This window comes from Aegilops tauschii, chromosome 4 (assembly GCF_002575655.3).
Source record: "Aegilops tauschii subsp. strangulata cultivar AL8/78 chromosome 4, Aet v6.0, whole genome shotgun sequence".
In the NCBI taxonomy this organism is placed as follows: domain Eukaryota; kingdom Viridiplantae; phylum Streptophyta; class Magnoliopsida; order Poales; family Poaceae; genus Aegilops; species Aegilops tauschii.
Genome location: NC_053038.3, coordinates 335,407,226 through 335,431,485, shown reverse-complemented (window position 1 = coordinate 335,431,485; position 24,260 = coordinate 335,407,226). Strand labels below are relative to the sequence as shown.

The window sequence follows — 24,260 nt, the reverse complement described above, 5'->3', positions numbered from 1 at the left end:
AGCCGACTATCGGATTTGAACCGATGACCCTCGCATTACAAATGCGATGCTCTAACCTCTGAGCTAAGTGGGCTTACATAACGGAAATAGTGTAACAAATAGAAATAGGTATAGTATAGGAAATCCGTAAAATCTCAGATGCACAAATGATAGAATCTAGATTTGATAGATCAACATATTCCTCTTTCTATCAAGCTAGTCAACTGGCACCAGAAATATACATACCAACTCTTCTTTCTCCCCCACCATCACTCTTTAGAGACATTCGACGAAAAGCAAGCTTACCAATAAGAAATAGCTGGCATGCGATTTTTTGAGCAACTAGCGCGAAAGCCGTTGCGCGTTAGCGCATCCGTTTTCTTGCTCTTTCTCCGGGCTTTGACCATGTCTCCCGAACAATTTCAGTACATATGGCGCAAGACGATTCCACATATATATCGAGGTCGGAATGGGATCGGGTGTTTTCACGTCTCACCGTGCTTTCTTGAAATAGCAGTTATTGTCTTCCTGGTCAGCTTTCGACGAGTGACTCTTGGTTGCGGGGCCAGGGGGGACCTACTATCTACTTAACCGCTAGGCAAAGAGGGAGGAGCCAGGAAGCAGGCGTTTAGTAAGGAAGAGACAAAAAAGCATTTCGTCGATAAAGATGAGTGCTTTCGATCGGCTTGTTGCACTAAAGCTGCGAGGTTCTTTGATCGAATCAGCTCTTTGCGTTTACTTTCATCCCATCCCACTCTCTTTCTTCTTTCGTTTTAAGAAAAAAAGAAGGAATTTTAAAATCCTTCTTATCCTTCTATACAATCCAATCATGCAGTCTAGCTCCACTTTACAACGATATATCTAGCTTTTAGTTTTGTTGAACTGCGCTTATCTCAGGAAATGGAACCTCCCTACATGGTAGCGATCCAACTAAAGATTTTGATTCCCGTGGGCACAGCTATGATCATGGTAGCTGCGGTGAAGTAGGCACGCGTATCAACGTCTAAGCCCACAGTAAACATATGATGAGCCCAAACTAGAAATCCAAGAACACCTATTTCTAGTTTTTTAGCTGACTCGGGACCTTCCATAGAAAACCGAGTACGATCTGTGCCAGGAACCAGATTTGAACTGGTGACACGAGGATTTTCAATCCTCTGCTCTACCAACTGAGCTATCCTGATACTTGCTTTTCTAATGAGGTAGACACTTTTGCATGTTAAGGTTTCCACTTCAAACCATCCAGATTTACACTTCAATTTCTCGTTGTTGACACGGTTTACACTTGACTTCATTCAAACTGACACTTATGTATCTATCTAGGCGGGCGGGCACTTAACCAAACTCACCCGATCCGTTGAAATACGATACGAAGGAAACATACTTCAATCCCATACTTTCCTGGAGAACCAGTAAAAACTTCTGCCACAAAGAACGGTTGTGATAAGAGGAATTCGCTGTTGAAAGATCCCGCCCAGTGTCCCCTTCCTTCCCCCGCCGCCTGTAGATTTGAATGCCACTTCCTTTGCTAAGATAGCTAGATTTGGATGTCCATTCCACATCCATCCATCCTCCTACCTAAAGACGCCTTTTCTTGTTCGTTCTTTGAATTACGCTACAATTATAACTTCCACACCTATTCATTTGTCATTTGGGAGAATTTCCCATATAAAGAAAGAAAAAGAGTCAAAGAAAGGATGGGAGATGTTTCCCATGTCAAATCAAAAAAGAGAGGTGAAAGATACTATAACAATGTGTATCAGATTGCCTTCCTCGCAGAGTTGGTTCTAGCTTTCACCGAAGGAAGGGGTGCTCCTAGGTGTGTGTAGGGGGTGTGTTTGTTCGCGAGAATGAATTCCTCGTCAAGTCAGGGGGGTGTGGACACACTTGCGTGAATTCGGGTAACGGCTACAAGGGATAAAAATAAAGGAAACTGTACCCGACCAGGGATGGACGTAAACTCGTAAGCTACCGAGGGTAGGGATAATCGTCCAGGTCTTATTTAAAAAAAAGCCGCCCCGCCACTGCAGGCAGGTTAGTTCCTCTGTCGTTGCCGGAGAGTTCTTGGCGAAGAGACCTTAGGATAAGTTCCTAAAACAAACGGAGGGGAGGATCGACCCGTTCAGTAGAATTCCGAAGAAAGACTGTTGGCAGCAGGTGGAGACATTTCTTTGGCCCCCTTCCAAATAAATGCGGGCAGGGTAGAGCTCGGCAGAAGTAATTCATCGAGATCGTGCACCCTTTTCTTATTTATCCGAAAAATACTAAAAAATATTATAAAGTGCAGCCGGATAGATCCAATCTATTCTTGAAATAGACAACTCGCACACACTCCCTTTCCAAAAAAAATCAAAACACCAACCACTACAGTTAGATTTATTAGATTTGTTGCTAAAATATCGGTATTAAGCCCGAAACTGCCAGCGGATGGCCAGTGAGCTAAAAATTGTTGAACTGCGCTTATCTCAGGAAATGAGGATAACTTAACGGAGCCCAAACTCATTTGAAATAGGTTTTCTAGCCTTTGGCTTAAATAAAAGATCCAGCTAACTTGTGAGATAGAGCTGTCTTCCTGGCTGGAACAGGATGGTACCTTATGACTTCAACTGGAAATGGCTTGCATGGATCCAAAAAAAAACTCAAACCAACTATTCAACAATTAGTGGGACCTAGAATGAAACTACCATTGTCTTCCCATACTCATCTACATCAACCACCGGCTACAGAGGGAGCTAGCCTGGAAAGAAAAGGAAATGAATGGAGGGTATAAGTATTTCACTGGTAAAATCCCCTCATTAAAGACACACTCAAAAATAGTTTGTTTCAAAGAAAAGGAAATACCACTGAAGAAGATCTTACTATAACATCTAGCATTTCATGTGTCTGAATGTAACAGCCAATAATCTGGTTTGCAAACCTATCTTTGCCCTCCTAGACTGCGGGAGCCCTCCCTTTTCTTTAAACCAAGAGCTACTCCTCCCTTTTCTTTTTTTATGTAATTTCAATACGATTTCGTTTGTGTTCATGTTTTTACTGATGTATGTGGTCCGATGAATGTTGAGGCTCGTGGCGGGTGTCGTTATTTTCTCACCTTCACAGATGATTTGAGCAGATATGGGTATATCTACTTGATGAAGCATAAGTTTGAAACATTTGAAAAGTTCAAAGAATTTTAGAGTGAAGTGGAAAATCATCGTAACAAGAAAATAAAGTTTCTACAATCTGATCGTGGAGGAGAATATTTGAGTTATGAGTTTGGTCTTCATTTGAAACAATGCGGAATAGTTTCGCAACTCACGCCACCCAAAACACCACAGTGTAATGGTGTGTCCGAACGTCGTAATCGTACTTTACTAGATATGGTGCGATCTATGATGTCTCTTACTGATTTACCGCTATCGTTTTGGGGTTATGCTTTAGAGACAGCTGCATTCACGTTAAATAGGGCACCATCTAAAACCGTTGAGATGACACCTTATGAAATGTTGTTTGGCAAGAAACCAAAGTTGTCGTTTCTTAAAGTTTGGCGCTGCGATGCTTATGTGAAAAAGCTTCAACCTGATAAGCTCGAACCCAAATCAGAGAAATGTGTCTTCGTAGGATACCCAAAGGAGACTGTTGGGTACACCTTCTATCACAGATCTGAAGGCAAGACATTCGTTGCTAAGAATGGATCCTTTCTAGAGAAGGAGTTTATCTCGAAAGAAGTGAGTGGGAGGAAAGTAGAACTTGATGAGGTAATTGTACCTGCTCCCTTATTGGAGAGTAGTTCATCACAGAAATCTGTTCCTGTGACTCCTACACCAATTAGTGAGGAAGCTAATGATGATGATCATGTAACTTCAGATCAAGTTACTACTGAACCTCGTAGGTCAACCAGAGTAAGATTTGCACCAGAGTGGTACAGTAATCCTGTTCTGGAGGTCATGTTACTTGACCATGACGAACCTACGAACTATGAGGAAGCGATGATGAGCCTAGATTCCGCGAAATGGCTTGAGGCCATGAAATCTGAGATGAGATCCATGTATGAGAACAAAGTGTGGACTTTGGTTGACTTGCCCGATGATCGGCAAGCCATCGAGAATAAATGGATCTTCAAGAAGAAGACTGACATTGACGGTAATGTTTCTGTCTACAAAGCTCGACTTGTTGCGAAAAGTTTTCGACAAGTTCAAGGAGTTGACTACGATGAGACCTTCTCACCCGTAGCGATGCTTAAGTCCGTCCGAATCATGTTAGCAATTGCTGCATTTTATGATTATGAAATTTGGCAAATGAATGTAAAGACTGCATTCCTTAATGGATTTCTGAAAGAAGAGTTGTATATGATGCAACCTGAAGGTTTTATCGATCCAAAGGATGCTAACAAAGTGTGCAAGCTCCAGCGATCCATTTATGGACTGGTGCAAGCATCTCGGAGTTGGAATAAACGTTTTGATAGTGTGATCAAAGCATATGGTTTTATACAGACTTTTGGAGAAGCCTGTATTTAGAAGAAAGTGAGTGGGAGCTCTGTAGCATCTCTAATATTATATGTGGATGACATGTTATTGATTGGAAATGATATAGAATTTCCGGATAGCATAAAAGGATACTTGAATTCGCAAGATACATCCGCGATCAAGTCAGGGAGGGAGAAATAGAGATTCGCAAGATACATACGGATCTGAATGCTGCAGACCCGTTGACTAAGCCTCTCTCACGAGCAAAACATGATCAGCACCAAGACTCCATGGGTGTTAGAATCATTACTGTGTAATCCAGATTATTGACTCTAGTGCAAGTGGGAGACTTAAGGAAATATGCCCTAGAGGCAATAATAAAGTTGTTATTTATATTTCCTTATATCATGATAAATGTTTATTATTGATGCTAGAATTGTATTAACCGGAAACTTAGTACATGTGTGAATACATAGACAAATAGAGTGTCACTAGTATGCCTCTACTTGACTAGCTCGTTGAATCAAAGATGGTTGAGTTTCCTAGCCATAGACATGAGTTGTCATTTTATTAATGGGATAACATCATTAGAGAATGATGTGATTGACTTGACCCATTCCGTTAGCTTAGCACTTGATCGTTTAGTATATTGCTATTGCTTTCTTCATGACTTATACATGTTCCTATGACTATGAGAGTATGCAACTCCTGAATACCGGAGGAACACTTTGTGTGCTACCAAACGTCACAACGTAACTGGGTGATTATAAAGGTGCTCTACAGGTGTCTCCGTTGGTACTTGTTGAGTTGGCATAGATCAAGATTATGATTTGTCACTCCGATTGTCGGAGAGGTATCTCTGGGCCCTCTCGATAATGCACATCGCTATAAGCCTTGCAAGCAATGTGACTAATGATTTAGTTGCGGGATGATGCATTATGGAACGAGTAAAGAGACTTGCCAGTAACGAGACTGAACTAGGTATTGAGATACCGACGATCGAATCTCGGGCAAGTAACATACCGATGACAAAGGGAACAACGTATGTTGTTATGTGGTTTGACCGATAAAGATCTTCGTACAATATGTGGGAGCCAATATGAACATCCAGGTTCCACTATTGGTTATTGACCGGAGACGTGTCTCGGTCATGTCTACATAGTTATCGAACCCGTAGGGTCCGCACGCTTAACGTTCGGTGACGATCGGTATTATGAGTTTATGTGTTTTGATGTACCGAAGATAGTTCGGAGTCCCGGATGTGATCACGGACATGCCGAGTAGTCTCGAAATGGTCTAGACATAAAGATTGATATATTGGATGACTATATTCGGACACCGGATGAGTTCCGGGGGTCACCGGATAATTATCGGAGTGCCGGGGGGTTATCGGAAACCCCAGGAGGACTATTGGGCCTACATGGGCCATAGGGAAGAGGGGAGGCAGCCCACAAGGGGCAGCCGCGCCCCCTCCCTATAGGGAGTCCGAATTGGACTAGGGAGGGGGGGGGGCGCCCCCTTTCCTTCTCCTCTCCCTCTCCTTCCTTCCCCCTTCCTCCTCCTAGTTGGACTAGGAAAGGGGGAGTCCTACTCCTACTAGGAGGAGGACTCCTCCCCCTCCTTGGCGCGACCCAAGGGTCGGTCGGCCTCCTCCTTACTCCTTTATATACGGGGCAGGGGGGCACCCTAGAATAGAGAAGTTGATCATTGATCCCTTAGCCGTGTGTGGTGCCCCCCTCCACCATAATCCACCTCGGTCATATCGTCGTAGTGCTTAGGCGAAGCCCTGCGCCGGCAGCTTCATCATCACCATCATCACGCCGTCGTGCTGACGAAGCTCTCCCTCGACACTCTGCTGGATCGTGAGTTCGTGGGACGTCACCGAGCCGAACGTGTGCAGATCGCGGAGGTGCCGTACTTTCGGGGCTAGGATCGGTCGATCGTGAAGACGTACGACTACATCAACCGCGTTGTCATAACGCTTCCGCTTACGGCCTACGAGGGTACGTAGACAACACTCTCCCCTCTCGTTGCTATGCATCACCATGATCTTGCGTGTGCGTAGGATTTTTTTGAAATTACTACGTTTCCTAACAGAGAGGTCCCCAGCGCGAACACCACCCCAAGCCTTTTTTGCTTTGAATAAAGAAAAAATAAAGCCGGTTTGCCCAAAAATTACTATGACTAAAAAGGCCCACTTTTGGCTGTGAATAATAAAGGCCAGATTTTGGTATGCTCTGGAAAAAATTGAAATGATCCAAAAATAAATTTCCCGTGATAGATAGAAAAAAATATACTGCTAAAAAAATCCTAATGGTTTCAAACCAAAAATTGCCATCATCTCTATAAGCAAATATTGTCATGGTCAGAAAAGATCTTTTTTTATGCAATGACACAAAAGAAAAGGTTCAAGGCGGCTTTCTCTGTACCATGATGGCAAGAAATGTGAATTAAAAAATTGTATGTTATTTTTACTATGTAAATGAAGAGACAAAAACTGTGGATAGAGAATTGCCATCATGTGAAGCACAAACTGTTGGGAAACGTAATAGAAACAAAAGTTTTCGCACATACGACACCCAAGATCAATATGAAGATGCATAACGGGCCGGGACCACGGTCGTTACCGTCACCGAGTTGCAGCAGAAGAAGAACATGTCGGTGTAGATCGTACTTGGAGTCCATCGAACTGTTGATGAACAATCTCTCGAACCACCCACGAACAGTCCCCTGAACGAAGACCGAAAGCACGACCTCTCTACTTGGTTGAAAGCATGCAGCCTTCATGATCCGGCAGCGCTTCGTTGTTCAGAGCTAATTGTCGCTGGAGAATTAGAGAGAGGAGATTAGAACCACACTGGGATTCTAATTATGAGGATTAGAGGAACTAGACCAAGCTCTAATTAGTCAACTAGGACCAACTAGAACTAGGGCTAGATGAACTAGAGGAGTCTCCAAAACTTGTCTTTTAGGGGCTTGCCCTGCCCCTCTATTTATATGTTGAGCCATGGGGTCGTAACTTGTGGAGAGAGCCTCCGCAAAGTCGGTTTGGAACGCAAGAGTCCTCCTCGGTTTCCAACACGAAACGACAAGGTTCCTAGCGTTTCCGGAAACGCCACCGACCTCAGAGTCTGGTCCCTCACCTACGCAAAACCCCTTTTGCACCAATCTAAAGCCTCGTGGGCCTTACCCCTTGGCCCAGCCAAAGTGTCCTCGCACCAGAACATTTTTAGAAACATTTGAAATTCTTCGGTGACCCCGAATCGCATTCGGATCCTCTCGAAATTATTCGAATATTTATGAAACAATTCCACAAATATATTATCATCACTCACGTCCTACTAACACTCAGCAGATCATGATTACCTTAAGCTTGTGACCCCGTAGGTTCGGTAACTCATAGACAATGAACAAAACCATTCGTTCAATGGCCGATAGCGGAGTCGTCGACGTCCATATCGATCCCTATGAGCACATGAATGATATATTGGGGAACGTAGCATGCAATTTAGAAAAAATTCCAACGCTCACGCAAGATATATCTAGGAGATGAATAGCAACGAGAGGGGGAGAGTGTGTCCATGTACCCTCGTAGACCAAAAGCGGAAGCTTTAGGTTAACGCGGATGATGTAGTCGAACGTCTTCACGATCCAACCGATCCAAGTACCGAACGTACGACACCTCCGTGTTCAGCACACGTTCATCTCAATGACGTCCCTCGAACTCTTGATCCAGTAGAGGGTCGAGGGAGAGTTTTGTCAGCACGACGGCATGGTGACAGTGATGCTGATGTGATCCGCGCAGGGCTTCGCCTAAGCACTACGACGCTATGACCGGAGGAGTAAACTGTGGAGGGGGGCAAAGCACACGACTAAGAGAATTCTTGGTGTGTCTTTGGGTGCCCCCGCCCCCGTATATAAAGGAGGGGAGGAGGAGGCCGACGGCCTAGGAGGGGCGCGCCAAGGGGGGAGTCCTACTTGGACTCCCAGTCCAAGTAGGATTCGCCCCCCTTCCTTCCAACAAAGAGGGGAAAGGGGAAAGGGGGAGGAAAAAGGAAAGGGGGGCCGCGCCCCCACCCCTTGTCCAATTCGGATTGGGCCTTTGGGTGGGCGCCACCTCCTGTTGCAGCCTCCCTCTCTCCACTATGGCCCAATAGGCCCATTAACTTTCTCGGGGGGTTCCGGTAACCTCCCGGTACTCCAAAAATCCCCGGTCTTCTTCGGAACCATTCCAGTGTTCGTATATAACCTTCCAATATATCAATCTTTACCTCACGACCATTTCGAGACTCCTCGCCATGTTCGTGATCTCATCCGGGACTCCGAACAAACTTCGGTCACCAAAACACATAACTCATAATACAAATCGTCATTGAACGTTAAGCGTGCGGACCCTACGGGTTCGAGAACTATGTAGACATGACCGAGACACATCTCTGGTCAATAACCAATAGCGGAACCTGGATGCTCATATTGGCTCCTACATATTCTACGAAGATCTTTTACCGGTCAAACCGCATAACAACATACGTTATTCCCTTTGTCATCGGTATGTTACTTGCCCGAGATTCGATCGTCGATATCATCATACCTAGTTCAATCTCGTTACCGGCAAGTCTCTTTACTTGTTCCGTAATGCATCATCTCATAACTAACTCATTAGTCACATTGCTTGCAAGGCTTATAGTGATGTGCATTACCGAGAGGGCCCAGAGATACCTCTCCGATACACGGAGTGACAAATCCTAATCTTGATTTATGCCAACTCAACAAACACCTTCGAAGACACCTATAGAGCATCTTTATAATCACCCAGTTATGTTGTGATGTTTGATCGCACACAAGGTGTTCCTCCGGTATTCGGGAGTTGCATAATCTCATAGTCAGAGGAACATGTATAAGTCATGAAGAAAGCAATAGCAATAAAACTAAACGATCATAATGCTAAGCTAACGGATGGGTCTTGTCCATCACATCATTCTCTAATGATGTGATCCCGTTCATCAAATGACAACACATGTCTATGGTCAGGAAACTTAACCATCTTTGATTAACGAGCTAGTCAAGTAGAGGCATACTAGGGTCACTCTGTTTTGTCTATGTATTCAGACATGTACTAAGTTTCCGGTTAATACAATTCTAGCATGAATAATAAACATTTATCATGATATAAGGAAATATAAATAACAACTTTATTATTGCCTCTAGGGTATATTTCCTTCAGTCTCCCACTTGCACTAGAGTCAATAATCTAGATTACATAGTAATGATTCTAACACCCATGGAGTCCTGGTGTTGATCATGTTTTGGTCATGGAAGAGGCTTAGTCAACGGGTCTGCAATATTCAGATCGTATGTATTTTGCAAATCTCTATGTCTCCCTCCTTGACTTGATCGCAGATGGAATTGAAGCGTCTCTTGATGTGTTTAGTTCTCTTGTGAAATCTGGATCCCTTCGCCAAGGCAATTGCTCCAGTATTGTCACAAAAGATTTTCATTTGACCCGATGCACTAGGTATTACACCTAGATCGGATATGAACTCCTTCATCCAGACTCCTTCATTTGCTGCTTCCGAAGCAGCTATGTACTCCGCTTCACACGTAGATCCTGCCACGACGCTCTGCTTGGAACGACACCAACTTACAGCTCCACCATTTAATATAAATACGTATCCGGTTTGCGACTTAGAGTCATCCGGATCAGTGTCAATGCTTGCATCGACGTGACCATTTACGACAAGCTCTTTGTCACATCCATAAACGAGAAACATATCCTTAGTCCTTTTCAGGTATTGCAGGATGTTCTTGACCGCTGTCCAGTGATCCACTCCTGGATTACTTTGGTACCTCCCTGCTAAACTTATAGCAAGGCACACATCAGGTCTGGTACACAGCATTGCATACATGATAGAACCTATGGCTGAGGCATTGGGAATGACTTTCATTTTCTCTCTATCTTCTGCAGTGGTCGGGCATTGAGTCTGACTCAACTCACACCTTGTAACACAGGCAAGAACCCTTTCTTTGACTGATCTATTTTGAACTTCTTCAAAACTTTGTCAAGGTATGTGCTCTGTGAAAGTCCAATTAAGCGTCTTGATCTATCTCTATAGATCTTGATGCCCAATATATAAGCAGCTTCACCGAGGTCTTTCATTGAAAAATTCTTATTCAAGTATCCTTTTATGCTATCCAGAAATTCTGTATTATTTCCAATCAACAATATGTCATCCACATATAATAGTAGAAATGCTACAGAGCTCCCACTCACTTTCTTGTAAATACAGGCTTCTCCAAAAGTCTGTATAAAACCATATGCTTTGATCACACTATCAAAGCGTATATTCCAACTCCGAGAGGCTTGCACCAGTCCATAAATGGATCGTTGGAGCTTGCACACTTTGTTAGCACCTTTAGGATCAACAAAACCTTCTAGTTGCATCATATACAACTCCTCTTTAAGATATCCATTAAGGAATGCAGTTTTGACATCCATTTGCCAAATTTCATAATCATCAAAATGCGGCAATTGCTAAGATGATTCGGACTGATTTAAGCATCGCTACTGGTGAGAAGGTCTCATCGTAGTCAACTCCTTGAACTTGTCAAAAACCTTTCACAACAAGTCAAGCTTTGTAGACAGTAACATTACCGTCAGCGTCAGTCTTATTCTTGAAGATCCATTTATTCTCTATGGCTTGCCGATCATCGGGCAAGTCAACCAAAGTCCATACTTTATTCTCATACATGGATCCCATCTCAGATTTCACGGCCTCAAGCCATTTCGCGGAATCTGGGCTCATCATCGCTTCCTCATAGTTCGTAGGTTCGTCATGGTCAAGTAACATGACTTCCAGAATAGGATTACCGTACCACTCTGGTGCAGATCTTACTCGGGTTGACCTGCGAGGTTCAGTAGTAACTTGATCTGAAGTTTCATGATCATCATCATTAGCTTCTCCACTCATTGGAGTAGGAATCACTGGAATTGACTTCTGTGATGAACTACTTTCCAATAAGGGAGCAGGTACAATTACCTCATCAAGTTCTACTTTCCTCCCACTCACTTCTTTCGAGAGAAACTCCTTCTCTAGAAAGGATGCATTCTTAGCAACGAATATCTTGCCTTTGGATCTGTGATAGAAGGTGTACCCAACAGTCTCCTTTGGGTATCCTATGAAGGCGCATTTCTCCGATTTGGGTTTGAGCTTATCAGGTTGAAGCTTCTTCACATAAGCATTGCAGCCCCAAACTTTAAGAAACGACAGCTTAGGTTTCTTGCGAAACCACAGTTCATATGGTGTCACTCAACGGATTTAGATTGTGCCCTATTTAATGTGAATGCAGCCGTCTCTAAAGCATAACCCCAAAACGATAGTGGTAAATAGGTAAGAGACATCATAGATCACACCATATCTAATAAAGTACGGTTACGACATTCGGACACACCATTACGCTGTGGTGTTCCAGGTGGCATGAGCTGCGAAACTATTCCACATTGTTTCAAATGAAGACCAAACTCATAACTCAAATATTCACCTCCACGATCAGATCTTAGAAACTTTATTTTCTTGTTACGATGATTTTCCACTTGACTCTGAAATTCTTTAAACTTTTCAAATGTTTCAGACTTATGTTTCATTAAGTAGATATACCCATATCTGCTCAAATCATCTGTGAAGGTCAAAATAATGATACCCGCCGCGAGCCTCAACACTCATTGGACCGCATACATCAGTATGCATTATTTCCAACAAGTCAGTTGCTCGTCCATAGTTCTGAAGAACGGAGTCTTAGTCATCTTGCCCATGAGGCATGGTTCGCAAGCATCATGTGATTCATAATCAAGTCATTCCAAAAGTCCATCAGCATGGAGTTTCTTCATGCGTTTTATACCAATATGACCTAAACGGTAGTGCCACAAATAAGTTGCACTATCATTATTAACTTTGCATCTTTTGGCTTCAATATTATGAATATGTGTATCACTACAATCTAGATTCAACAAAAATAGACCACTCATCAAGGGTGCATGACCATAAAAGATATTACTCATATAAATAGAACAACCATTATTATCTGATTTAAATGAATAACCGTCTCGCATCAAACAAGATCCAAATATCATGTTCATGCTCAACGCTGGCACCAAATAACAATTATTCAGGTCTAAAACTAATCCCGACAGAAGATGTAGAGGTAGGGTGCCGACGGTGATCACATCGAATTTGGAACCATTTCCCACGCGCATCTTCACCTTGTCCTTAGCCAATCTTCGTTAATTTATAGCCCCTGTTTCGAGTACCCAGGCGCTACTACGAGCATTAGTAAGGTACACATCAATAACATGTATCTCAAATATACCTTTCACTTTGCCATCCTTCTTATCTGCCAAATACTTGGGGCAGTTCCGCTTCCAGTGACCAGTCCCTTTGCAGTAGAAGCACCCAGTTTCAGGCTTAGGTCCAGACTTGGGATTCTTCCCGGGAGCAGCAACTTGCTTGCCGTTCTTCTTGAAGTTCCCCTTCTTCCCTTTGCCATTTTTTATTGAAACTAATGGTCTTGTTAACCATCAGCACTTGATGCTCCTTCTTGATTTCTACCTCCGCAGCCTTTAGCATCGCGAAGAGCTCGGGAATTGTCTTATCCATCCCATGCATATTATAGTTCAGCACGAAGCTTTTATAGCTTGGTGGCAGTGATTGAAAAACTCTGTCAATGACACTATCATCAGGAAGATTAACTCCCAGCTGAGTCAAGTGGTTGTGGTACCCAGACATTCTGAGTATGTGTTCACTGACAGAACTGTTCTCCTCCATCTTGTAGCTATAGAACCTATTGGAGACTTCATATCTATCAATTCGGGCATTTGCTTGAAATATTAACTTCAACTCCTGGAACATCTCATATGCTCCATGACGTTCAAAACGTCTTTGAAGTCCCGATTCTAAGCCGTAAAGCATGGCACACTGAACTATCGAGTAGTCATCAGCTTTCCTCTGCCAGATGTTCATAACGTCCGGAGTTGCTCCTGCAGCGGGTCTTGCACCTAGCGGTGCTTCCAGGACGTAATTCTTCTGTGCAGCAATGAGGATAATCCTCAAGTTACGGACCCAGTCCGTGTAGTTGCTACCATCATCTTTCAACTTAGCTTTCTCTAGTAACGCATTAAAATTCAAGGGAACGGTAGCATGAGCCATTGATCTACAACAACATAGATATGCAAAAAAAACTATCAGGTACTAAGTTCATGATATATTAAAGTTCAATTAATTATATTACTAACAAACTCCCACTTAGATAGACATCCCTCTAGTCATCGAAATGATCACGTGATCCATATCACACTGGTGCGCGTCGGTCCTAAACAAACGGTTTTTTACCCCTTTCCGCGACGGCATTTGGAACCGTCGCCAAGTGAGTGCGGGCGATAGGGGGTCCTTCCCACACGACCCAGAAACCGTAGGGGATATGCCCTCCTGGCTCACACGTTCGGCAAAATGAGGTCGTGTGCGTCCAGCGAGCACTCAAATACAGAAATACGTATAGTAGAGCTAAAAAAATACAATTATATGGCGAAATTGTTTCCCTTTGCAAGTACATCCCACACAGTCAGTCCCCGCTAAACGTTTCCGTTCGTATGCACATCCCACACAGTCGCTCCAAGGAAAACGTTTCCGTTCACAGGTACATCACACACAATTTTTCCCGTTAAATCGTTCGCGTTATTGAATGTAGCACACACGGTCCGTAGAAGAAACTGTGTGGCAAAGGCTGTCCATGACACACAGTTTTTATGTGGTAAACGTTTGCGCAAGGTGGCCTAACACAAACAGTTTTCAAGAGAAAGTCGTGTGTGATTGTTCATTGATCCAACACCGTTTATTCCTAGAAACTGTGTGCGTTGCTTGAGGTCATCGCCCACGGTATTTTTTCAACAACCGTTTGCAATATCAAAACCCAATTAGCAGGCTAATTTGCCATTAGCAGGCTAATTGCCCTATTATTAATAATCCATTTATCAATCTAATTGACATTCATATTAAGCACACAATATATTTCATTTCCATATTAAGGAAGCAGAATTTCATAATTGAAATACATCAGAGTACAACATGATATAGCTTCAGCACTCAGCTACCCCATTACACAACTGCACTAGCAGCAAGTTCCATATGCAACATGTAGAACCTTTGAAATTAGCATCATAGACGGTATATACATAGATGCATCTCATCTGGAAAACTGCTGAAGTGGAAGGCGAATATTGAGCCTTCATTCATGTTGAAGGTCTTTGCAACTTTAGGCCAGTGCCTGTGGATGATTGATCGTCCGTACTTCGACCTCTTCAGGAACACTTCAATATTGAACCGTGGGTGTTGTATGAAAACCTTCCTCGCCTCCTAACCATAGAGGTGGTTTGAGAGGTAATCATCAGTGAACTGCTTTGGAAAGGCCTGAAAACAAGGATGTGCATAAATATCTTCTCTATATTGGAAATGGGGCAAAGAAATAAAAAAAGGCAAGGTATAATAGTTAGTACCATCTTGTAGTGAACTGATGTCTTCTTCATTGTGCAGACAAAGATCTTGTGGTTTTTTGTCACTAATTTCTTTATCCTAACAATCTTTCTGAGTTTCTTGATTTGATTGATATTCATGGACAACTCATTTCCCCATATGCAAAAAGGGTCGAACAGTGGGTCAAAACCTCTGACAGCAGGACCTACATGTGCAAGACCAAATTGTTAAAAACCAAAATATTAGAATGGTTCCTGCAATTGCACAATAATGTGCTATTAGACAACAGACCATGCACATGCTAACCTCGATTGTAAACCTCAGTGCTTCCCATTGTTTTCCTGCAACACATATAAGGTAGTTAGTCATCAGGTTAAGTAAGGGTTCGCATGCTATCAGTAAAATATGTTGATGAAAAATAAGCACATTGCAGATTCATCAGATTAATTGAAGCCACACGGAAAACCCATTTACCCAAACCAAGCATGATTAAGAACTAGGAAATATAGCACTTGTATATGTTTCTCATGTATTAAGTGCAGCCAAATTTGATTTATTCCTCACATGCACAACAATACAAAATTCTACCCACGACAATTGGACATCGCATTGCAGAATTGAACCAAGCCGTTAACTAAACACCACAACAAATGAACCAAACATTAACTGAGCACCACATTGCACAATATAATATTGAACCAAGCAGTTAACTAAACACCACAGCAAATGAACCAAACATTAACTGAGCACCACATTGCACAATATAACATACTCCTAATAGAAGATTAGAGAGTTAACCAAACAGTTAACTACAGCCAATTGTAGCAATTGTATTTGTTTCTCATGTATTTACTACAGCCAAATTCAATTTATTTCTCACATGGTATACAATAACAGAATGTACCCACAATTTTGTAAAGATAAATTCGATTTATTTCTCACATGGAAGACAATACAAAATTGCAGCCTGAAGAATTGAACATCACATTTGCAGAATTGAACCAAAGAGTTAACTGAAGACGACAACTAATTAACAAAACAGTTAATAAGTGAGCACCACATTGCACGACATATATAACATATACACTAGAGCAACAGATTGCATGGTGAAATTAGATAGCACAATTCACTAGATTTTGTGAAGGAAAGGCAGGAGCAGCACACGCAAAGGGTAAACCGAGCATGCTTAACCGGCATAGCTAGCAATTGGCAAGGTGCTCCTCCAAGATCTGGGGGTTGGCACGAATGGCAACCATCGCGACCTAATCCGCGCGTGCGGCCGCAATTTGCTTCTCCGCTGCCAAATGCTCCTTGAGGTCCTGGCTATACTGCGTGCACCATGGCTTAGGCCGGCGCTTATTTAGTGGAGGGATCGCTGATTTGGGTGGAAGGTGTCGCACTCGCGCCGGCGGTCGGGGCATGTGGGATGTGGAAGGAGGAGGAGGATGGGGGTCGGGTGTGGATTACCTGCCTGGATAGAGGAGGCCGAGCAGCGTGAAGGAGGGTCGCCGGCGAGGAGGCGGTGGTGCTGCAAGCAAGGAGTTAAGGTTTCAACTTGGAAAGGAAGGCGGAAAGAGGGGAAATGTGGCTTTTGGTAAGGGGGAGGGGGCGGGGAGGTAGATATTTCCGCGAAAGCCGAAAATTTTGAATCGCTTCAGCCAAAAAACTGGTGCGCAAAGTGTCATCAGACACGGTCCCTTATTCAGAACTGTGTACGATATGTGGACATCACAAACGATTCAGATAGCTTAACCCGTGTGTGATGAGTTTGAACGTCAAAAGTTTTGGTTCGAATTTCCATGGTTACAGTGGTCATCCACGTCATTGCATAATTTGGGTACACAAAGGAGACTACAGCACACCCACACTTCTTAATCGAGCAAGTTCAGCAATTAAACAGAGGTAGCTGACCTAAACATTACTCTAACAAATTAAAGATCGGCGCTCTTAATTAAACAAAACATAGAGTACTACTACGGCTGGTGCTCGTCGATCTCCGCCGCCGCCTCCATGTCCAGCTCGTGCCCGACGGTCTCCTGGGGAAGGGGCTCCATGGCATCCATTGCACCATACTCGGCAAGCATCTCGCCATCCGCGTCCGCCATCTCTTTGGAAAAGGCCGCCACGAGCTGGGCGTGGGCGGACACGATCTGGGCTTGGATGGGCTCCGTCGTTGCAAGGTATGCGGCGAGGAACGGACGGCTGCTCGAACGCTCTCGGCGATTGCCAGCTCTTCGGCCGTGGGTTGCCGACCGTTGTCGGAGAAGCTTCCTTCAATTTGTGCGGTGACCGCCAGGAGCTGGGTGTGGGCAGCCTCGACATGGTCGTGGGCGGCCTCCATCAGAGCTAAGGCCGCCGCTGCAGAACGGATAGCTGCTGTGCCGCTCTCGCAAGTTGCTATCCCCGAGACAGATGTTGCTGCCGCCACCTGAGAAGCAACAGCGGCCGTTTGGGCTGCCTTTGCCGCCCGGTCGCAAATTGTGGCCGCGCTCATGCACCTTGTTAGCACACGCATGGCGGCTGCGGCCGCGCTCTCGCCGGAGTGGGCCACCGAAGTTGCCCTCACGACGCGGGTCCACGTGCCCATCTTTCACCGGCGACGATTGAACAGTGAAATGATATTTGGGGAGCGAGCTAGTGTGCTTGACACGCCGGCTGTGGACTGTAGCCGACGCACCTTCTCGCGTAGGCCATAGGCGTACTATACACCGAAGGTGCTCCAAGATATTTTGTACTACATGTCACACGGTTGCTGATAATAAACTGTGTGCGATCTACTTGATTTTTAATCTTTATTTGAATTACATAATGGGGTCACAACGGCAATGGACGGTGTTTGAATTGCTAGACCTTTTATCTGGAGTAAACATGCAACTATATGTGTGTCGTAAAAGAATTGGAATTATTCAGGATTCGTTTGAACATTTTATACATTAAATTGGTTTTCTAGCCATTTCAGGTGAACAATTCAAATTTGAACAACATGCACATGCTCCAGTGCATATAAATTGGTTGAAAAATCAAATTTGTGTCCTTGGGTGCATGCTTAGGTTCCATGCAAGAAATGGGAATGAATTTCAAACACCAGGGCACTGTTGATTGCCGGCAAAACATTGAGATGCCTGGTTTTTAAATTCTAGTAAATCCAAAACTTGACTGAAATTCATGAAACTTGGCATGCTATCATGGAGCGGCATCAACATGCCGTGGTACAAATTTTGTCCCATTTGGGGCAGGTTTGGGTATATGCTTCTGTCGGGGAAACGACACCTATGGGATCACAAGAATCCCTACTACGGTTGCCGGGGCGCATGGTTACGAGAAGAGCAGGATTAGTAACCAGCACAAGGATCGTTTACCCAGGTTCGGGCCGCGAGGATGCGTAAAACCCTAGTCCTGCTTTGGTGGGTGTATTTCAGAGAGTTCTTGAGCTCTCGAACTAGCTGTGATGAGTGCGTGGTTCGAAAGAGCCGAATCCTTCTCCAGTATGCCATGGGCCTCCTTTTATAGGCGAAAGGGGCTACCACAGTGGCATACAGGAGGTGGAAAGGCGTACAGTATTGCGAGCTTATCGCTCGTATTACACGACAAGACGCATTTAATGCATAGCTTAGGTGTCCCCTTGCTTTATCGGGGACGGGGGCGAGGCCCGTCCCGTCCGTCACCGCTCCTCCTCGCTTCGACACGCGCCCTGGCCAGTGAGGCATGCGGTGCCATGTAGGCAGGCAGGCAGCTGAGGTGGTGCGGTGGTGGAGCCTTCACGAAGATCTGCATGCCGCCATGCAGGCGCCTGCTGAGTTGGCCTGGAAGCCGCATGTTGCCACGCAGGTGCCTGCCCAACTGGTTGGGCCGGCAGCTGCATCTGAACGGCGGTGGAAAACTTGGTTGGCGCGGGCCTGGTGGTGGCCCTACTGGCGTCCTTGGGGAGGGCCTTGCCGGGTGGCCCGGCAAGGGTCTTGCTGTGGCGCGCTGTCGTCCCCGGAAGGACCTTGCCGGGGGTCTGGTGGCCTTCCTCGGCAAGGAACTTGCCGAGGGTCGTCGTCTTCTAACCCTCATATGATCTTGAGTGTTCCTTGTCTTCACAAAGATCTACATGCCACCACGGAGGTGCCTCCCGAGCCCTGGCCCAACGTGATGTTGGAGACCGTGGGCTCAAGGGTGGCTCACTCTGTTGGTGTGGGGCGAGCTGCCCCGGCAAGGATCTTGCCGGGGGAACCTGCTTCGTCCCTCTCCTCTTTGTGGTCTTGGCCTTGGCGTTGCTCTGGTTATCTTGGGCTTCGGTCTTACCTTGGCTCACCTCCCTGTTCTGCTTGGTGTGACCGTGGGCGTGGCTCCGACTGCCTGTGGACAGGTATAGGGGTACAAAGGTGTGCCCCTCTTTTTGTACACCGACAGGAGCCCCCGGGCCTAGGCCACACGTAAGCGCGACACGTTGTTGGGCCAGGCCCAAAACGGTGCGCGGACAGGCGGGGCGGTTTTTACCGCGGTAAAACTTTTCGCACGCTGTGCTTCCCACAACCCGCGCGCGGTGCGGCGTGGCGTGGAGGGGTGTGCGTGACGTGGGCGGCATGCGTGGGGCAGTTTCCACATGCATGCGTCACATCGCAGTAAAGAGGCGGCTTGTGCCTTCCCCGTAAAAAGAGGGAGGCGTGGAGGCGCGGCTCATTTACTGAACGGGGGCGGGTCGCGGTCTTCAAGGCATCCACTCCCCACGATCACGGGGTGGGGAGAGGTCGCTTCACCCGTCCCCTCGGTTCTGCACATCCGCCACGCGTCCTTCATGCGCCTGGGGTGGTAAGCGGTGGAGGCGGGAAACCGGGCCGTCGCTGGTTGGGGCAGCGGGTCGGTCCTGATTCCCTGCGCCTCTGTCAGCCGAGCCCCGACCCCGCCTCTTTATAAAGAGGGGGAAGGGGGGATGGCGTCCCGCACTCTTCTTTCATCTATCTTCTCTTGCTTCTGCTTCTTCCTTTCACTCGCCATGGAGAAGGGGAATCCCGGCCCCTCGACGGTGGCGGCGAGGGTTGCCGCCCGGCAGCGCGTCCCTCCTCCTCCTGAGCCCACGGTGGTGGAACCGGCTGTGAGGGGAAGGGGGGGAGAGGGCGAGGTCGTGGGCGAGGCCGGGGCAGAGGTCGTAGTGCTCGGGGAAGAGGAGGACGGGGCAGCGCGCCGGCTTCGCCCTCGCCAATGGCGCCTTTTCCGATGGAAAGCCATGTCGGAGACCAGCCCCGCGAGTTCTTCATCAGGCTACGCCGGCCTCCGCGTCGCCGTCTTCCCGCCCTGTTTGCTCGGGAGATGGAGCGTGACCCGCCCCAATCCCTCAGATTGCACATGAGGGGTTGTGGGAATGGGGGCACGCGGGTCGACGTCGACTTCCCGGCTCCTCGGGTCATGTACCTCCGTCGTGGGTGGAAGACGTTCGCTTGCATCCACAGCCTGACGGCGGGGCTCGTCCTCTACTTCAAATTAATGGAGGACGGCCTGCTCTCCGTCAAGGTCTTCGGAGACTTCGGGACTCGCCTGAAGTGCTGCGTGGAGAGCTCCTCCGATGGAGATTCCAACGATGGAAGCTCTTCCTCGAGCGAAAATGATGAGGAGGATAGCGGGGCAGATGACGGGGACGAGTCTGACTAGGCGTCGGACGCCCCGCGCCTGGGCGGGTGCGGCAGCAGCAGCATCCGCACCTGGCCGCTCCTCCGGCAGAGTTTTGCCGGGGGTGGGGCCAGCTCCTTGAACTTCTCGGGGCCGTCTCCTTGGGCGGCTGGCGTCGGGAGGCTGCGGAAGAGGAAGAGGGCGGGAAGCAAGGCCGTCAACTCGGAGTACGCGGGCACTGACGCCTTCGTCGCGTACTGCCGGTCCTGCCGCCTCGTCCTCCAGCTCCTTTCCCGGCACCGTCATCACCGGCCCACCCGTGGGTGGCCACCGAGGTGTTCTCTCGGTGCTTTCTGCTGGACGTAGCTCGCCTAGGTGCCCCTTTTGCCCTCTCGCCTCCTTGACCTGCCTCCTGAGGAGAGGGACAAGAAAGGGATCACAGACATCTTATCTCTTTTTTAATCTATAAGCCTTCGGGCCTTGTTAAATTTAAAGCTTGTAATCCCCTTTGTTCATGTTTTTCATTCCGTACGGACTGTACCTGTGTGGGATGCTTTTAATGAAAAAGGGATGTTTGCCGGGTTTTTCGTTCGTGGGTAGACCCCGCGACAAGGAGCGAATCCTTGTTACAATTTAAGATAAACGTTTTCACCCGGCAACAGGCCTTGCCGTCCCCCCACTTCGCTTGACCATTCTCGCGCCCTTGGCGGAGGCGAGGAGGAAGCGGGCTTAGGCTCCTCGTTCCACTTCCTTGCCACCATGACTACAACCAAATCCCGGCCCGGGAAATGATCCCTGGGTACAGAAAAGGGGAGCACGGTGGCCTAGAAATAAAACGAGGTTTCACATATCCCAGTTCCGTTCCGAAGTGCATGATAGAGGATGAAAGACTTATCTGGATCTGCAGCCCCCGACAACCTTGTCTTGCCGCGGTTGGATCCTTGTATTTGCAGCCCCCCGCAACTCTGGTTTGCCGGGGTCGAGACGCCGGTCCGTTTCCTTTCTTCCAAGTAGCTCAGCAGAAGTGCTCATGTGCCCTGCGAACCAAAGGAGGACAGAACAGAAACAGATAGACGCGCACTCGACCTCTAGGCTAGGGGTTAGTTGCCGCTAAGCACTATCAACCCTAACCAAGGAAGAGACTCAACCTAGCATGCATGCTATAACTTAGGGCGCCAGCGCTTCATTCATTTATGCTCAGGGTCTGCGCTTGGCTTTGTACAAAGGGTTACATGCCTTGTCGGCAAAGCTTGTACAAAAGGTGGCTTGCCGGGAGGCCTGGCAAGCCGCGCCTTAGGGGTAAAACTTGCGAAGATGCTTGATGTTCCAGGAGTTGCTCACTGGGACAGCATCTTCGGTCTCCAGGCGGACTACGCCGGGCCTGGTGACTCGTATCACCCAATAAGGGCCTTCCCACTTTGGCGTCAACTTGTTGGAATTCTTGGCCGACTGAACGCGCCGAAGAACAAGGTCGCCTTCCTCAAAGCTTCGGGCATGAACCTTGCGACTATGGTAGCGGCGCAAGGCTTGCTGGTAGCGTGCCGCTCTCACAGCCCCCCGAAGACGATCTTCCTCAAGGAGCGTCGCGTCATCTTGGCGCAACTGCTGTTGCTCAAGCTCATCATAAGCGAGCACTCGAGGTGACCCGTATATGAGTTCCATGGGGAGAACTGCTTCTACCCCGTATACCAGGGCAAAAGGTGTCTGGCTGGTGGCTTGATTTGGCGTCGTCCTGATCGACCAAAGAACCGCCGGCAGTTCATCAATCCAGCGCCTTCCGCTCTTGTGCAGCTTGTCAAAAGTCTTTGTCCTTAGGCCTCGCAACACTTCAGCATTTGCCCTCTCCGCTTGGCCGTTGCTCCGTGGGTGTGCGACGGAAGCAAAACAGACCTTGCTGCCGAGGTCTTGAATGTATTGCATGAAGGGGTGGCTTGTGAACTGCGTGCCGTTGTCGGTGATGACTCTGTTTGGCACACCAAAACGGTAGACCAGTCCTTTGAAAAACTTGACAGCTGACTGAGCAGTCACCTTTCTCACTGCTTCCACCTCCGGCCACTTTGTGAACTTGTAGATTGCAACGTACAAGTACTCAAAGCCCCCGACAGCGCGGGGGAAAGGGCCTAGTATGTCGAGCCCCCAGACCGAAAATGGCCAGGAGAGAGGGATTGTTTGAAGGGCTTGAGCTGGTTGATGAAGCTTCTTTGAATGGAACTGACACGCTTCACACTTGGTTACTAGTGCCGTCGCATCCTGGAGGGCGGTGGGCCAAAAGAAACCTTGCCGGAACGCCTTTCCGGCAAGGGCCTCGACCCTATGTGGGAGCCACATATGCCTCCATGTATCTCTGCCAACAGCTCCAGTCCTTCCTCCTGGGGGATGCACTTCAATTTCACGCCGTTCGGCCTTCTCCTGTACAGGACGTCATCGACGAACTGGTACAGGGCGGACCGACGGGCTACTTCCTCCGCTTCTTCCTGCTCCTCAGGAAGCTCCCCTGTTTGGAGGAATTGGACGGTACGCTGCGCCCACGCCGGAGGCTGGGGCTCGACGGCAAGGACCAAAGGCATCTCTTACGCCATGGGAGCGACTGTCTCTACGGCCAGGGCTTGACGCCTTGCCAGAGCCAGTTGCTCTTGGGCAGGCTCAGTGTCCGCGGCAGCACCCTTGCCGGCAGCCCCAGGGGGCTCGGTAGGAAAGTACTTGCCGGGACCTGACTTCCTCCGCTTGTTCTGCCCCGTTGATGGTTCGACGGATGGTTGAGTTAACTGGAGCAAAAAGGTACCTGGTTCCACAGGTAGCTTGAATGCGGCACGCTTTGACAGGTAATCGGCGATGTCGTTCTCCATTCGGGGGACGTGCTCCGCTTGGATACCGTCAAAGTGTTCCTCCAGCTTCCTCACCTCATATACGTAAGCCTCCATCAATGGGCTCTGATAATCCTTGTTGACCTGTAGACAACGAGCTACGAGTCACCCCTGACGATGAGCTTCTTAACCCCGAGGTCTGCCGCGATCCTGAGACCGGCAAGCAATCCCTCGTACTCAGCAGTGTTGTTGGTGGACATCTCCCTGGGGAAGTGCATCTGGATCACATACTTGAGGTGCTCTCCGGTGGGTGCGACGAGCAGCACACCGGCACCGGCGCCTTGCAGCAAGAAAGCTCCATCAAAGTACATGATCCAGTCGCGGTCTGCCTCCTTGCCGGGGAGAGCGGTCTCCTGGATTTGTTCGTCAGGCATTGAGGTCCATTCTACAACGAACTCCGCCAAGACTCTGCCTTGAATTGTCGAGGTACTTTCAAACTTCAAATCAAAACTTGATAACTCCAAGGCCCACTCCACAATCCTTCCGGTTGCATCTGGGTTATGCAGTATCCATTGCAACGGGAGGCGGGTGACGACAGTGATCTCGTGGGCTTGGAAGTAATGACGCAGCTTCCTCGATGCCATAAGGAGGCCGAAGAGCAATTTCTGCACACCGGAGTACCTCGATCTAGCCCCCTGCAAGAGGGAGCCGACAAAGTAAACCGGGTGCTGCATCATCTTCTTCTTCTACACCACCTCACTTGACTACGCGGGCACTGCCTCGGTGGCATCAGACTCCGCTGGGGGCCTCGCCTTGCCGGCACCAGGCCCTGCCGGGGGAATCTTGGGCTTGCCATCCGCTGGTTCTGCCGCCGTCACTGCCTCCTCGTTGACCTCCCTCTGTGCCACTAGCACGGCGCTGAC

At 47.5% G+C, this 24,260-nt stretch overlaps 1 non-coding gene across 1 annotated transcript; it reads right to left on the bottom strand.

The window, feature by feature from the left end:
* TRNAT-UGU (transfer RNA threonine (anticodon UGU)) lies at nt 1-73 on the bottom strand. The gene has a single exon. It is a non-coding gene; the product is annotated as a tRNA-Thr (tRNA).
* Between the last annotated feature and the right edge of the window lie 24,187 nt (nt 74-24,260).